Consider the following 13,220-nt stretch of genomic DNA (forward strand, 5'->3'; position numbering starts at 1 on the left):
GACAGCAGAATCCAGCACCGTCAGGCTGGGCGACTACACGCCTAACCTCAGTTGGCTTTTATTTTGTAGGCAACACCCCACTCTGTCCGCGAGGGCCTGGCTGTGTCCGTGCGGCTTGACGGCGCTCAGCGGCGGTCGATTGAGACGAGCTCGAGCCTGGCTGTTGCTGGGAGACCGTTGACGCCAGACGAAAGAGAGACGTTCGCGCCCTCCTGCGGCGCGTCGACAAAAGGCCCAGTAGAATGAAATAGAACAGACCAGAAAGCTTTGCACACTTCTGTGTGAATCATTTTCTCTGCCTGTCACGGTGACAGCATTCATCAGTTTGTTTGATATTGCTGCTATATTTGAGCTCTGTGTTCATTTTCATAATTTGGAATTTAACAAGAGAGCGTTGTCACTGCCACACCAGAGGAGCCTATAATTACAATCAGTCAGGAGAGTTCTTCTCTGAGAGACAATGGCTGCAGAGCTCTTTACAAGAAAGCAAAGTTACTTCTCTGAAAGTCTCTTAAAGCCGTCTGCATGCATTCAAAAGAAGATAGAAACTTGGACTATTCGTGCATTGGTGGTTCTTGGTGTCCGGGGATGGGCGTCTGGTATGCACCAGCTCACTCCTAGTGGCTGCTTGTCGGGGCCTGGAGCCTGGGGCTCACTCGGGCCACTTCGTTGGGTGGGGTGCCCTCGGCATCTCGGCCTGGGGCTCGGTCACTCAGGCACAGCTGGCTGTCGGCGGAGCTCACGGGCGCGTCACTGCAACTCCCCCTGGCTTCTGCTCCGCAGCTGCTGAGTGACCCCTCATCTGGGGCTCTCCTCAGCTCTTTCCGGGAGAGTGGCACGGTTGCCCCTCCGTTGGTCTTCCTTGGTCTCTTGTGTTCTGGGGGCCTCTGGATGATGGGGGCCTGAATCTCCTCCATACCCTGGACGACGGGGCTGTGGCTCCCCACACCCTCTAGCAGATCATTGCATGAAGGAACCTTTTAAATACAAGCGCGCTCATGCTCACAGGTGTACACACGGGTGCTCACACACACAAACTACACCCTTTTTGGCTCCTACCTCAAAGCACACTGAGCACTGTCGATCCTACGTGCTGCACAATAATATTCAATATTTAGTATTTACTGTTATATTCAAATAGATCATCGCAATGATGTTTTTTATTATATTGATCTGTTTTTTTGCTTGTTTTCTCTTTTTTCTTTCTCAACAGGTGATCCAGGTGATTGATATATGTATTTTTTGTCTGTTTGTTTTGTTGGTTTTTGGGATTTTGCCCTTTATCACCGTTCCTCTTCCCCGCTGTTTTTCTCTCCCTACCTCTCTTTCTTTCTCCCTTTTCTTTCCCCCAGTCATGTCTGTCCCGTGTGTAGCAAGTGAAAATAAAATAAAATAAACATTTGGTTTATTTTAAAAGGAGAAGCAACAAATAGAAACAAAAAAAACTTGGACTAGACTGTGTCTGTGGCAAAGAAGGAAATAAAATAGAAATCTCTTTTTCATTAAAGAGTAGCAGGGGGATGAGCATGAACTCACAGGCTAAAGGAACTCATCAGCGATTAAACAAGCTACCAAGGACACTGCATCAAACAACCTACGTACGGCATCTAATTACTGTGATCCACTGATCTCACTTAGCTCATCTCTGCACTAAATGCCTGCTTATATCTTTTCTACTTCACAGGATTCTCAGTCTTGTCAGTCTCAGAGCATCAGAACATCAAATGAGAAACATTATGAGTGAAGCATTTGTAGATATTCTTCACTAATTAGATTTTTCAGAATTTAAAAAAAGTGCAGCATAAGCCATGAAAAGGGCTTGCAACCTTTGTGATATTCATGAAAGATGCTTGAGGGGCAAAGTTACACCCAGTGCAACGGACCAGGGCTTAAAAGTTTGAAGAGACATACGGCGTTTGGCATCATACTTAAAAAAGAGCTCTCAGTGTCACCCAAAGGCAGAATTAATTAAATGATCTCTTGGAAAGAAAAATTTAAAATTAAAAAGGGAAACTTATTTGACATGAATCATTGCAGGGCTATATGAACGATGCAGATCTAGTTTATGTTGCTATTGTTTCTTATTATACAACACACTGACTTAGTAGCCTGCTGTGTTTTGGTTAGGGTTTTTTTTTTTTTTTGTTGTTTTTTTTACATATAATCGAAAGAATCTTCTTCTTTCACTTGCTCCCAGAGGGCGCCATAGTAAATCATCCACCTACTCTTTGCTCATCTTTCACATCAATCCTCCTCATGTCCTCCCTCACTACATCCACAAATCTTCTCTGAGGTCATCCACTTTTTCTCCTTCCTGGTCACTATCTTTGTACAGTTTATTCATCGATACTCGTCTCCATGCACTCCACCGTGCCTGCGCTCTCTTCTTCACCTTCACTACCTCTGCTATGTGTGTCTTTACTGCTACACCTGCCTCTCTCTTATTCACACACACTTATTCTGTCCATACCTCCACCTGCTCCCTATAAAAGCTATAATCCACGGAGATTCCCGCCTGACCTCATCTGTCATCCTGCTTTCTCTAGATCTAGACAGTGCAACTCCTTCTGACTAGGGATGGGTATCGAAAACCGGTTCTTGTTGAGAACCGGTTCCCACTGTTTCAATTCCTTGGAATTGTTTGCCATTTTTGCAAATGATTCCCTTATCGATTCCAGTCGCCCCGAATGACGTCACCACGTTGCGGAGCGTCATTTACCTGGCAGGAAACACGGCGGCTCAAAAGCTCAAAAGTTTGGTTATACTTTACGAGAACGGATGACAACAGGGCAACTTGCAATACTTGCAAAGTAGATACTTCATTTAAGGGAAAACACGTGATAACCTTAAATGAATGTCGTGTTTTTAATTCCGCTCCAGACTCGTGAATCTCAACCCAGCAGCAGCGGTAACGTTTGCACGTCCTCTCCTGTTAATGTGGCAGGTAAATAATCAACTAACAGTGCATATTATGTTAGCGCAATCTGCCTTATTACAAAACCGGCCATTACTGTGCATTTAGGTGACCATTTAGGTGACCATGATGAGAGAGACAGACAGAGTCTGGCTCAGATGCTGGTAGTTCTCGCTGCAGTCTACCGGTAGCGCCTCCTTTCAGGCCAGGATAGACGAATGTCACCGAGCAGTGACTAAGTTTGTGGTCAAAGGCTTGAACCTATTTGCCACAGCAGATGCCCCCGATTTTCGGTAAGTGAATGTGTTTAATTGTAGGCAGGGACATTACTGGATATTCTTGTGTAATTGCTACTGAATAATTTATGTTATACTTTGTTATTGCTACAGAAGAATATTTATTTTATTATTTTACATTTACAATTTTTTTTCCCGGGGACCCTGTGACACCCCATTGAAGAGCCGTAGGCTGTGGATCTCTTAAGATCTCACTGTTGGGTTTGTAAGGCCATGTTACTCCTAAATTTCTATCTTGTTCAAAGAGAAGATATAAAACACAGTTCTAAGCTAATCGACCTTAGTGTTCTCCTTTTTTAAAAAGAATCGATAAGAGAATCGATAAAGAATTGAATTTTTAAACAGAATCAAAAATGGAATCGGAATCGTGAAAATCTTATCAATACCCATCCCTACTTCTGACCATCTCCAAACTTCTCCATCAACACTCTAAAAGCAAACATCACACCTGCAGTGCTTTTTCTTGGCATGAAGCTAAGCCTGTCTCCTTAAACTGGCTTCTTTCTCGTTTCTTCATGGTTTGACTCGTCCACTTCATCCCTCCCTCTTTATCCCATAGCTCTCCACATCAGCACACTTCTTGTCCATCCCTCAGGCATGCGCTCACTCACCAAGATTATGGTGAACAGTCTGATCAAAAAGCCCAATGCCCTCTGGTCTACACCTCCACAGGTATGTCATCTGGACCTGCTGCCTTTCCACTCTTCATCCTTTTCATAGCTGCCCTCCCTTCCTCTTTACTAATCCTCTGCAGGTCCTGATTCATTTACTGTCGTCCATCCATTCTCCTCTCTTTCTCTTTACCATCATAACTGACAAAGACAAATTTGCAAAGCTAGGATCAGACAATATGCTGCATATTTAAATGGTCTTGTTTTTTCTGTCAATCATTTCTGCTGTAGTTGAGTTTTTCACCTTTTCATACATCCACAATTTATTGGAGAAAGACAGAGGTTCAGCAGTTTTGCCTCTGTAGGCCAGAACATATTATTTTAAGTCAAGGCATATCCTGATTGTTTGACTTTAAATCCGCTGTGGTATGTATAGGAGACAAACTGAGGCAAACTAAAGTTGTGTCTTTGTCTAACAAATTATGGACCTGCTGCATGTTAATGGTTTCTGACCTCTCGTTCTCCTCTGACTTTCAGTTTGCATTTCTATGTCATTTGTCAGAAGCTGAAGAGAAATCCAAATGATGCAAGTGATGCGCTAATTAGGTAAGAGAAGTTCAACAGAAATGAAAAGGGGACAAAAAAAGCAAAACAATGAAATAACATGTTTTTTCTAAAGTGAAAGACATTTTTAGCACAAATGATTCATACATTCTTCTGACCGAAGAAGAAATATTCCTCTAATTCTCCTGATTCTCTTCTTACAGGTTAAAATTAGGTTTAAACATGATGGATGGGTAAAACTGAGTTTCTCCAGCAGCCACAAACAGATGTGTGCTTGATGTATTATTGATTTCCTTCTGAAACCTGCTCCATTTTGTTTTTTTTCTGCACCTCCATGAAAGATTCAAAAGACCTGAAGGAGATCCTCGATGCTAAACGCTGTACTACTCCTCTCTGACAGACCTGGCTGCAGTTCACCATAACTTTAATATTGATGTCAAGTAAACGAGCGATCCTTTGCTTTAGTGCTGCATCATGTCTTCTTTGAGTTGTTTTGCCCTTGTTGGCTGCGAGCGTTCACCTTTTTCTTCCGACCTCTTTATGGCCGAGTAGTTTTGGTTTATGAGCAGCTGAGTATTTCTATCTCCTGTCACTTTTGCTTCTACACAGTTTTCTGAGATTTTTGCCAAACATTATGCTTCTTTTTTTTTAAAGAACAAACTATTCAAACATGGTGCAAAATGAAATCCAACACACAGGAAGAGAGTGGAAAACAGCATGTGTTAAAGTAAAAATAAGACTAATATTACTGAACTACAAACAGTTCGTGATGAAGTCATCATATTGCATACCTTGATGAGGTCAACAGACTTTAAAGTGGCAGTGGCAGACCTTTTAAATGAATTGGTAGGTAAAAACAGTGTTGTTACTGTCGCCTAAGGGTTAGTACCTCTAAAAATCAAAAAGGAGACGTGATCAGAGTTACAAGTCTAACTTCTTATTTATATGTTTAAGGTTTAAGGCCTCAGTTATTAGACAGCACATGATTATATACTACACGAGACACTAATATCAAAATATAGAGCGCTTAATAAATGCAATAGAGTCCCTGTCATAAAGCACACATATTTTAGAAATTTCTAAAAAAAAATAAATAAGTCAAATAATAAAAGTGCTATGCCATTATTTTTAGACAAATAAAAAACTGAAAACTTTTTGACAGTCTCATTTCTTATTGAATTTCAAATAGTTTCCAGCTGTTTCCAGAGACTTGCCCTGGATGAATCTTTTCGTTGCATCTTTCGTTGCATCTTTCGTAGCTTTTATTTTGGTATTTCCGTTGATCCGTACAATAATTTGCATATTAGCCTAAACATTTAGGTTTAACATTTAACATTTAGCATTTAGATTTAACATTTAACATTTAGATTTAACATTTAACATTTAGATTTAAATATAATATTTAGATTTAATATTTAACATTTAGATTTAACATTTAACATTTAGATTTAATATTTAACATTTAGATTTAACATTTAACATTTAGATTTAACATTTAACATTTAGATTTAAATATAATATTTAGATTTAATATTTAACATTTAGATTTAATATTTAACATTTGATGAAAAATTACAAATATTTTACTAAATGTTGTAAAAATTTACTCGAAAAAATATGTTTTTGTAAGGTTTTGAGCTAAATGTGGAAAAATGTTGCCGTTAATTTCAGCATGTTTCACTTTACAAACGGCGCCCCATATTGTCTTGAAGTGGTCATGTGATTGGCTTGCCACGACTACTTTATTCTTCCTCAGTCAAACAGCAGCACTCGTGCGATTGTTTTGCCCCCTTAGCTCCAGGTGTTGTGCTAGACCAGACCTTCACAAAGTGTGGGGCAGAGCCATTGGGGGGGGGGGGGGGCACGGTATGTAAAGGGGAAAAAAACAAAAAAACAAGGCTTGGACACTGCTAGCATAATGGACAGGTTTTTGACGGGGCTCCCACACAAATGCAAAGGAGGAGATGAAGCATCGCTGAATATGTTTCTAAACCAACTTCATTCTAAGCCAAAGACTAGAAAATATGGTGAAGCTTATCTTCCCTTTGGCTTCACCTGCACAAGTGCCGAGGTAGGTCTCCCCGGCAGAATTGGTTTTCCCTTCGTTGGGAGCAGCGCTGGCCTCTCCAAATCACGGACAAACAGTATCACACATTCTTGATTTTTAGTTCACAAACACTTGTTGTAATGACTAACTACTCCTGACATTTTGGAGATGTTAGCTCTTTATACAGTAAAGTTACAGCGGGATACAAATAACATCAGGCTGATCCTGCCACGATTTGTTCCCCCGGTTCAAATCACGGACAAACAGCATCCCACAGTTGTTTATGTTTTTGAACCCATTTTGCAGAGGGATTGAAAAATGTATTGATAGCAATGTTGAATATTATTACACCGGAAAAAAACAACTACACGTAAAATAATCACACCGTGACGCCTCTGCCTTTGTAAATAAAGGAACAGTAGCTGCATGTGTGTATGTAAGCGTGTAAAACCTGCAGAAAGTCAGATTAACAGTATTTTGTCTCTACCTGCTATTCTGCAATTCATCTCATGTAAACGATAACGTGGCGCACAGCCTGACGTGAAAAAAGGCACATACCTTTGACGTTGCATGATGAATTCTGTATTCCTCGTCCACACGTAAACGCAAAAAAGGAGTTTTAAAAAAATCTCCGTTTTCGGTGATTCGAAACGCCGTTTACATGTGGAAGAAAGGTCCAAACGCATAGAAACAGCTGCGTTTTCAAAAATACCCGTGTAGGTGTGCACGTAGCGTAAAAGAGTTAGTAGTTTATTTTCTTACTAAATGTAATTTATTGCAGATTACTTGTATTTGCTTAATTGTTTAATAAATGTTTGAGGTATGAAATAAACCGCAATGGAGCAAAATATGGGTGTGTTTGGTTAGAGGATGTGTTTGTGCGTGCGTGTGCACGCGCGCGGGGGGGGGGGGCGAACATTTTTCTTGTAAAACAAAGGGGGGCCTAGCAAAAAAAGTTTGGGAACCACTGTGCTAGACAGTGATCGTGATTACCATCAGCGGGAGCGCGCAGCTGCTTAAAGTTGTAGCGTCCAGATTACTTATGTAGTCAGCTACTTCCGTGCAACTGATAGAAGACGCAGTAAGCTGAACACAGCTTCAACCGTCTGTTTGTTGAAAAATAGTAACAGACCGCATTTTCTTGTTAGTAACTGTAACGGCGTTGTAACGATAGGAATAGTAATTAGTTTATTACTCGTTGCTGAAAAAAGTAACGCCTTTAGTAACGCCATTACTTGTAACGCCGTTATTCCCATCACTGATAACGACCCTATCTAAATACCAGTAACGATTAACGTGTTCCTGATTCTGGCATAATAACTAGTTACCGTGCTCGTTACCACAATAATAACGTAGTTATTATAACGCGTTAACGCGTTAGTCCCTACACTGGCGGTATGTGGGCCATGTGTAAGCACATTGTGTGGGCCAGATCTGGCCCATACCAATTTTGCTATGTGGGGATCAGGCTGGTGGTATAATGGTGTGGAGGACCAACTGAGTATTATTTAAATACTAGGGGTGCAACGATACACAAAATTCACGGTTCGGTTCAGTTCGATACTTTGGTGTCACAGTTCAATATTTTTTCAATACAAAAAAAATGTTCATGCCTTTTTAATTTGTCATTTATTAAACTTATAAATATATATTTTAACTCAAAAGTACAGTTTTTAAATTGAATGTTGCTGAAACAAAAGTAATTAAAAAAATAAATATATCTCAGGGCTCTCAAAATTTCAAAATCCCTGGTAGCCCTTCAGGCAGGGACTCTTCAGTTTTTGGTAGCCCAAAATAAATGTAAGTAGCCCGAATAAAAAAGAGAGCAATTTTTTGATTGATGTTTTGTTTCCTTTACAATATTATACATTAAAGTATAATATTGTAAAGGAAACAAAACATTAATCAAAAAATTGTTGAAAAACAAATTACAACATTGTATTACAATCATCAACTCAAATACTTGGTTCTAATTGAACAGAAATTTCTATGAACTTGTAAGAACTGTGTAGAACATGAATCAGTCTGTGTCATATCCTGAATTTGAAATTTCCACTGAAGTCACGGGTAAGAGACAAGTGGAACCAAGATCTAGGCCATTTGCTTTTTGAAGTTTGCAAAGACTGCTAAATTTTGCCAGTGGTAGTTCACTCTTTGCAACATAGTACGCTGTTCTAAACAGATTTTTCAGGTTTATTTTTAGTATGTTATTTGCAATTGGTGTTTGTTCTGGGAAAGATATTGCAGACTGAGCAATAATGCATTTCTTGCATTGCTCATGGGTTCTACTGGGGGCCTTTCTTAAAATGACTGGTCCCAGTAACAAAGGCGCTTGTCGACTCAGGAATCGAGAGAAAACCAACAACACACCCGGAGGAACATTATGTTATTTACACGGGTGCACATAAGTGGTCTGCATGTGCGCATTCGCTGTCAAAATAAAAGACGCGCACCAGATAAGAAGTTGCAACGCGCGTTTGCGTCCATATAAAAAGCACTGTTTTTGTCCGCTAGATTGGGATTTTCACGGCACATTCCGCACCACATCTCTGTGCGTTCATCATTTGTTTGAAGCCAGCTCACCTCCTGCAACCACTTTTCCGAGAATACGTGCTTCTTTTGTGGTTCGGACTCCTTCTGACATTTCTTTGGAGGTGGAAGAACACCAAAGTAATTGCTTAAACGAGCTTGCTTCTTCGACATCTTTAAGAGTTCTAAACAAATGTCTGTCCTCCTCCAGAAAATCTTATATATGCAAACACGCGTTGCAACTTCATATCTTGTGCGCGTTTTTTTTTTTATTTTATTTTGACAGCGAATGCGCACCTGCGGACCATTTATGTGCAGCCCCGGTTATATAGCTCGTCATATTGCAGCCACAGAAATTATTTTGTCCATGAAACCATAAAGCTGCACTTTCTTTTTGCCTTATAGTCTGATTTGTCATAACTTTTCCGTTTTGTGGTAAGCTTTTCTTTGGCTGTCACTTCTTCACCCTGACCTGTCTTATTTGGCTCAGCAGAACTAAAATATATATCCTGCTGCTTTTACACACACACACATAACGGTCAGCGATTCTCTGCGCGATCAACCTCTCACATGTTTAAGCTTGCTGCGGGAGATTTCACTTGTCATGTTTGCATAGTAAGCTAACGATTGATAAGACGATATCAGAGGAATTGGTGCGCAAATTATCATCACTCACCAATCAGTGCTGTCGCTCTCTATACACAGTTCACCCGATTGCAAAGTGAAAGCAAAAAACAAGCGCAAATTCAAACGCGATTTCAATATGTCACATATTGACAGTGGCTCACCGATGCCAATGACATAATTACCCAGCTACATTTCCGAAAGAATGCAAAAACATTGACATATATTTTTCCTACCATAGCCCTACGGGCAGGGCAGAGATAGATTTTGGTAGCCCGACTGGAAAAATCGCTAGCCCCGGGACGTCGGGTTAGCGATTTTGCGAGCCCTGTATCTGATTGAGGAATCACTCATCTTTGGAAAAGAGAGTTTATTACAGAGAAATGGCTCTTTCCAAAATAAAAGCAATACTATACACTTCTTCTGGGCTATATTCTCAGCAGCATATTGTAGCGGGTCAGGGCTGTTCGGGGTTCTGTTTGTACAGTTATGTTTTGTTTATGTTGCCATAGTGACGGGTGACGCCCTCTCGATGCGATGGTGTGTTCTTCCGGGGTCAGAGGGCGCCCTGTGTGTTGCTGTTGTTGTTGCTGTGCGGTTGCCGCGCTGAGCAGTTAGCTAGCGGCAGTGTTCTTCTGCAGATGTCAATAAACGGCTGTGCTCCCTGGCTAGCTCACGGGAAGCAAGACCAAACGACACCTCCGTCTCCTCCTTGTCTGAGCTCGCCACATTGGTGTCAGAAGTGGGACGATGGTGGCACCCCATGTTCTGACCCAAGTGACTTTTCCCCCGCCGGTCGTGACCGGCCGGTGCACCAAAAGAAGGCACCTGGACATTTGCAGGACTTTGTGTGGGGTAATGGGGTCGTCGGGGACGACTGACTCCTTAGATGGGGGCTATGTAGCGGGTCAGGACTGTTCGGGGTTCTGTTTGTACAGTTATGTTTTGTTTATGTTGCCATAGTGAAGGGTGACGCCCTCTCACTGCGACGGTGTGTCCTTCCGGGGGCAGAGGGCGCCCTTTGTGTTGTTGTTGTTGTGCGGTTGCCGCGCTGAGCAGTTAGCTAGAGGCAGCGTTCTTCTGCAGATGTCAATAAACGGCTGTGCTCCCTGGCTAGCTCACGGGAAGCAAGACCAAACGACACCTCCGTCTCCACCTTGTCTGAGCTCGCCACAATATTAAACATATCAGGTCCCCATAAGGAGAATCATGTGCTAACGGCTGTCTAAATGACTCGGGTAAAGTTTGAAGCATGCATGCTTGTTGTTTTTGTCTGCTTCCACTTGTCTTTGCACTAGGATGATGTCGGTGTAAATGTGCAGTCATATTCGTTGTGTTCCCACTAGTGCTGTCAGCGTTAATCTCGTTGAAATGACGTTAACGCCACAACACGGCAAATCTCCGTTTACGAGCTACCGCGGATCGCCCCGTGCGTGGGGCTAGACGGCCAACACGTTAACGAGCTAACTGCGCTAACACACTAGTTCCCATCCATGTAATTGAGCATTGCCTGGCACATCCAACATACTGTTTTACTTTAGTCCATGATGCGCTTACCTTCAGGGTCATGAGGGTGGGGGAGGTTCAATTTGCCATGTACATATGCGTACCGAACCGAAAGCACTGTATTGACCGGTTCAATATCGATACGAGTATCGTTGCACCCCTATTAAATACCACAGTCAACCTGAATGTTGTTGCTGATCATGTCCATATTTTGATGGCTGGTTCCAGGAGGGTAGCACACCTGCTCACAAAACTCAGATCATCTCAGTTTTTTGTTTAACATGACAGTGAGTTCACTGTACAGGGTGGGCCATTTATATGGATACACTGTAATAAAATGGGAATGGCCTATTGTGTTGCATTGACAATCCAACACAATGGGCAACACATTGAACACATTTTAAGTGGGCAGAAACTTGTAAATAACTCATGAAAGAATAAAGTTATGTTGAAACCAAGCACAACATTGTTTTTCTTGTGACATTACCAATAAGTTTGATGTGTCACATGGCCCTCTTCCTATTGAAAAAACAAAAGTTGTATCCAAGATGGCCGACTTCTAAATGGCCACCATGGTCACCACCCATCTTGAGGAGTTTGCCCCCTCACATATACTAATGTGCCACAAACAGGACTTTAATATCACCAACCATTCCCATTTTATTACGGTGTATCCATATAAATGGCCCACCCTGTACTTAAATGGCCTCCACAGTCACCAGATCTTACTCTAATAGAGCTGCTTTGGGATGTGGTGGAACTGGAAATTCACATTATTGATGTGCAGATGACAAATTGTGTTATGCTGACATGGACCAAAAACCCTTGCCAAACGTTTCCAGCAACTTGTTGAATCTGTGAAACAAATAATTTAGGCAATTCTGAAGGAAAAGGGGGTTCAGTCCAATCCCGGCCTAAAATAAGTAATCTGTGTGTGACTTCCTGTGAAAATTTCTCATTTTTCAACAGTGACTATTCTTCTACTCCTGCTGCTTTCTCCATTGTAAATCTGAATCCACAGCCGTGAGTGATTACAAAATCGTGCTGAAAAAGGACTCCTTCTTTTATAATTAGAAGCTCTAATCAGCCACTGGCTCCATCAATCACTGAATCCCAGAGTCCTTTTGCAAGCTGAATGGAGGAGTATTTTTTTAACTTTTAAAAAACATTCACTTCTACCTCTGATCTTTTTGTCTCTGGTAAATTATAAAAAGTGAAAGTGTTAGTGCAGTTTTGGAAAATTTTGAAAAGTCACCGGACAAGACGTTTAAATGTAAACTTGGTCAAGTCTTCAGATGCATGTCGACAAGTAGTCATAATGATAAAACATAAGGTGAAGGGAAAGAAAATTAAATGAGCAGTGGGGCACAGTTTAAAAATGAACCTGTCTGGTTCCGATCGTTTGTCAACGTGAAGTGTGCTTCACAGCTTGTCCGCATCTTCCAACCACAAAAAAGGGACACAGCTTACTTTTACTGGCTGCTTAAACTTCATGAGTTAAGTCACAAAAGTAGATTTTTTTCTTTGTTAATGGGTTTCTTGTATGACCACATTATCATAGGGTTTTTACCTTACTATATAAAGTGCCTTGAGGTGACTGTTATTGTGATTTGATGCTACATAAATAGCACTGAACAGAATGTTGTAATTGCTGTATTTGATGACCTGTAATTGGTTTGTCAATGACATCAATGTGTTAAACTGGAAGTTTCTTACATATCTGATCAGTGTCAGGCCAGGCAGAATTTAGGCTGGTGGTCCAATGTCATACCTGCTGAGTATGACTCTTTCTTTCCCACGTCAGTAGTTCTATCAATAATTTAGAGCAGGGATGTGAAACTCATTCTACATCATGGGTCACACACAGCTCACTTTGATGTTAAGTGTCTTTCCATATTTTTTAGGTTTTTGAAGTGTGATCAATTTATTTCTGGGATTTTTTTTTTTTTCTAAGATGGCAAATATTTGTTCTTGCTTGTGCACGACTACTCTGCCCTCAACTGATCCATCCATCAACATAGAGGCCAGTTTCCAGGAGGAAAGAAAACACTTAACATTTTACATCAAATGATCTTTAATTCACAGTTTCACAGGAAAACTGCTTCTTTTAGTATACGTACACGCATCTA

Source organism: Diplotaxodon limnothrissa, linkage group LG14 (genome assembly GCF_057381915.1).
Source record: "Diplotaxodon limnothrissa isolate DT_005_m linkage group LG14, D_limnothrissa_male_GT1.1, whole genome shotgun sequence".
NCBI classification, from domain to species: domain Eukaryota; kingdom Metazoa; phylum Chordata; class Actinopteri; order Cichliformes; family Cichlidae; genus Diplotaxodon; species Diplotaxodon limnothrissa.